The sequence below is a fragment of the Henckelia pumila genome, chromosome 4 (genome assembly GCF_033568475.1).
Source record: "Henckelia pumila isolate YLH828 chromosome 4, ASM3356847v2, whole genome shotgun sequence".
Taxonomy (NCBI): Eukaryota; Viridiplantae; Streptophyta; class Magnoliopsida; order Lamiales; family Gesneriaceae; genus Henckelia; species Henckelia pumila.
The window spans coordinates 211352759-211357406 of NC_133123.1; positions in this window are offsets into that span (position 1 = coordinate 211352759).

Genomic DNA, 4648 nt, shown 5'->3' on the forward strand with positions numbered 1-4648 from the left:
AAATTTAGCGCTGACTGGGAGGTAACCCAGTGGTTTTTCGTTTCTTTTCCCTAGTCTTTAATTTTATTCCCCAGTATCTGTTCTTTTATTACTTTTGATTTTTGTTGTTTTTCGAATTTGAAAAAACCAAAAAGATTTGAAATTTTTCTTAGGCTCGCTCGATCGGCAAGATCTTACCGATCGAGCGAGTGCTGTTTTTTGGACAGGCAGAAGGTTGATGTTTTTTTGGCCCGTTCGATCTGCAACTTCTTGCCGATCGAGCGGGCACACTTTTCATGCGGACAGAAAGTTTGTTTTTTTTTGGCTCTCTCGATCGGTAACATCTTACCGATCGAGCGAGGGGCTCTTTACGCGAATAAAAACGCGGCTTTTTTGTTTTTTTTTCTATCTCTCTTTCTCTATTTCTCTCTTATTTTCTAAAGCCCTAAATCCCCGAACCCTTTCACTATTTTTCTCTCGTTTGAATTCATTGTTCTTTCCCTTAATCCGCAGAGAATTCATCGGGGTAACACTACAACTCTCCGGGCACCATCTTCTCCAATCAATTTTGCCGGTCTTCTGTATCTTCGGGAGTTTACTCACGCCGCCAGTTCGGCCTCTCCCGGAATTTCTCCTCATCGCCGAGCATCTTCCTCGGGTCATCCATACTCTCAGTCCCATCCACCAGACTTCGTCTTCGTTTTTTTTATTTCCCATATCTTCAAGAATCTACTGGGAGTTTGTTGCACGCCAAGTGCTCGACATTTTGCCTCTATTGTTGTTGTGTCATCTTTTTACTTCTACATGGGGCCTAAACGCATTTGAGTTACAGGCGAATCATCTTCTAGAGGTGCGGCTCGTTCTTCATCCAACCTTGGAGGGCACTTCATGAATCAAGTGGCGCGTGATCGCTACGATCATGCCAAGGTAAATCGTTCTCCCATTCCCAAACGCGGTTATGAGTTAGCATTCCGTGATAGTGAAGTCTTCCGTTACATTCAAGAACGAGGTTGGGTTCTGTTTTGTAAGCAACTGCCCCCCGCTGTCGTCCCTATTGTTCGTGAATTTTATGCCAACGCAGTGGAAAGGACGGATAGTAAAGCATTTGTCCGGGGCAAATTGGTTTCTTTCGAGGTCAATGCGCTGAACTCGTTGCTAGACACATCTGATGTTGATGATTCACTCTATCAAAGTCTTCAGCTTGACCCGGATTTGGATGAGGTCCTCCAACAATTGACTTATCCTGGAGCTGAATGGGTTGATCATGTTTCGTCGCTGAATTTCAAGGAGCGTTTTCTGACCAGGATCCCGTCTACATGGTTTCCTTTTCTGACTCGGCGTCTGATGCCGATTTTGCATACTAGTGAAGTCAGTCTTGAGCGTGCGCTCCTTCTTTATGCTCTTGATATGGAGTGGCCGATAAATGTGGGACGTGTGATTCATAGCGAGATTCGGCGGTCGATCACTAATGTTACCGTGGGTCTTTATTTTCCAATTATTATCACTGCCTTGTGTACCCGCGCCGGGGTTCAAACTCATCCCGATGAAGAGTGGTTGCCACCGATGAGAGCCCTCTATGTGGCCAGCATTCGTGCCAAGGGGGCATATCGCGTGAAGCAATTCATACGGGATGGTCATTTTCAACAACCCCCAGCACCACCACGACCGCCTCCACCTCATCGTCGCTCCCAAGCAGAATCCATTCGAGAGTTAACCGCCTTTGCTCATCATCAGGATGCTGTTAATACTGTGGCGGCTCACAACGCTCAAGCTCTTGACTCTTTCATGCGGGGTATCTCTTTGCACTTGGGTATATCTCTACCATTCCTGCTGCTTTGTCGTATCCACCGCCATACCTGTTCCAATATGCCGCTCCTGTCCTTCCTCCGGAGGCTGAAGAGGAAGATGCCGCCGGCCATTAAACAAGGGGAGTTTCGTTTTACATTTGTGCATTGCATTGTGTTTAGTTGTTTTCTTGTGTTTTGGTTTGTGCTGCATTGGGGACAATGCTTTGTTTAAGTGTGTGTGTGTGTGGGGGGGGTTTACATTGCATTGCATATTGTTTTCTTTGTTTGTATTGCATTCTCGTGTCGTGCTAGTGCATCGTATTTTGTTTTTGTCGTTTGTGTTGTTTGTGTCTTGTAATGCATGAGTTGGAGATGAGATTTTAGCCTATGATGAGATGGTTAAAAATGATGAATTTTTTTTGAAAATTTTTTTCACTCTTGATCAGATTTGAGAAACCGTAGGTTGTTTGTTGAATATTTTCAAGCACGCTTGTTTAAACAGTGAAGTGTAGCGATGTATTAGATATTGTGGATGTCTGTTGGACCATTGCACGACAATAGGTGTTTGTGGAACTTGATGGTTCTTGAGTCTTGATGATCATGTTGACTTCGCATTTACTCTCTTGGGTATTTTTTTTAGAATAGAAAAAAGCAAAAAGCAAAAGCATCAGTTTTTAAAGCATATTTATGAAGTAATCGACTCCATCCGGGTTTCGAGCAAGATGTTTGAAATCCTATTCATCTTGCTTGTGGCTAAGTTTGCGGATAAAATGGGGTTACACCTTAAAAAAAAAATTATTAGTAAGGCATCAGTTCCATCCGGGCTTGGAATGTGAATGAAATCCTATTCATTATTCCATAGCTAGTATGCGGGTAATTATTGGGACTTTAAGAGTAAAAAAAATGGTGCGTAATTTGCTTAAGAGAGTTTGTGTTTTGATTTGATGGATTGTTGGGAGGAGAGTTCTTGATTGTGAGACTTGCACCAAATTGTTTTTAGGTCGGCGAACAGTCTTTAAACTTTGTCTTTTGAAGTTGCATGTAACTGGGGTAACATGTCACACACACACGTTCGCATTCGACTAAAGGAGTATCATTGATGATCGAGAGTACATGTGCACTTGTTTTTATGGGAAGACTTTCTGATGCTATATTATGCATGCTCATCCTTGCTTATGTTTAATTTTGTTTCATTTTATTTTGCATGACTTACTCGAGGGCGAGTAAGGAGTAAGTATGGGGGAATTTGATAGTTGTGTTTTTGTTGCATTTGTTAATGTCTTTTTGTGGTTATTTTGCATTTGTTTACGTGCTTTAATTATGTATTTTGTTCGTATTGCATATTCCGTGTTTGCATGATTGGTTTCCCAGTTTTGTGGTTAGGTTGTACATTTTGGCGGATACATGGAAGGAATCTTTGAAGCAATGGAAAAGCTGGAATTTGTCTGAAGAATTGTGTCGCTCGAGCTGCAGCTTTCTACCGATCGAGCGACCTTCTTATTTTGAAAAGCAGTAGGATCGAGAATTTTTGCTCGCTCGAGCGGTAACATCTTACCGATCGAGCGAGCGTGGCTGTTCGGGAAGATTTTTATATTTTTGGAAACTCTTTTATTTTGGACTCTAGACTTCTATTAGGTTTATATTCCATTTTTCAGTTGATTATTATCAGATTTTGGACAACCTCTAAGGCGGATAGGTTTTGTTCTTTCAATTTTCTCTCTAGTTTCTTCTCTTCTTTGAATTTTTATTGATTTGGTGATGAATCGTTGTAGCTAAACCTTTTTACTTGGTTGAGGGAGACGAAACCTTGATATAATTTATTCATGAGATTCGATTTGCAGTGTTTAATTCTTATTAAGTATCAATATTTGATCTGGTTTATTTTATGTTTGTATGCGAGATTTTAGGATTGACCATCTTTGGATTTTGTTTTGCAAACTATAACTAAATTAGAGTTCAAATCCATAATTTTTTGAATTAACTAATTTGCGAAAAAACTACGTTTGATATTTTCTGCTGTTGAATTTATTGAATCATGGGGTCAAGTATTGACTAGGCTAAATACAACCTCTGGTGTTTGTGTTGTTTAAGTTCGTCAGTTTTACTAGTTTGAATGCTATCATAAATTTAAATCTAGATCGCTGGAATCCGGGTTAATTTATTGGTAAGGGTTAATCTAGAACGCTCGTTTCTAATTAACTAAAATTAAGGTGAAACAGGAATTAGTTTTCCAATGATGAATATTTGATAGGATTAATTATTTTTAGGGAATCGATGATTGAATGAACAAATATCAAGGGTGTAGTCAACCGTTACCAAATCTCGTCTCTTATTGATTTCTCCAGTTTAATTTTCAATCTTTCATGCTAGTGATCTTATTTATTTTAATTGCTTAAATTTTTAGTAGTTAATCTCAAATCTCAAAACCCCTTTTTATTTACTTAGAACACATTAAATTTTACATTTCCTCGTAGGAACGATCCCTACTCACACTACTGCATTATTTGTTTATCTGATTGAGTCGGGTAATTTGGGCGTGACACGATTAAGCGCTACCACTAGTCAAACTAGATCCACTCTAAATATGCACTAGAATATTTGAGCATTTTTCATAGAAATGTTTTTTGTCTTTTCTCCCAAGTTGAAAGACAAAAATTGGATAGAATATTGTGTGTACTGATCGGACATATTTTTGTTGGAGAGAAGGAATATCGCTTGTCTTGATACATTAAAAGTTTGTTATGACGAAAGATAAAACATGCATGAAAAAAGTTAAAGCATGCATAGGAAAGTGTGTATTTTGTCTTTTAACCCTTCATATTCATTCTCTCTCATGTATTGTATGTATTATATGTCAAACATATACATACATGACCCATGAA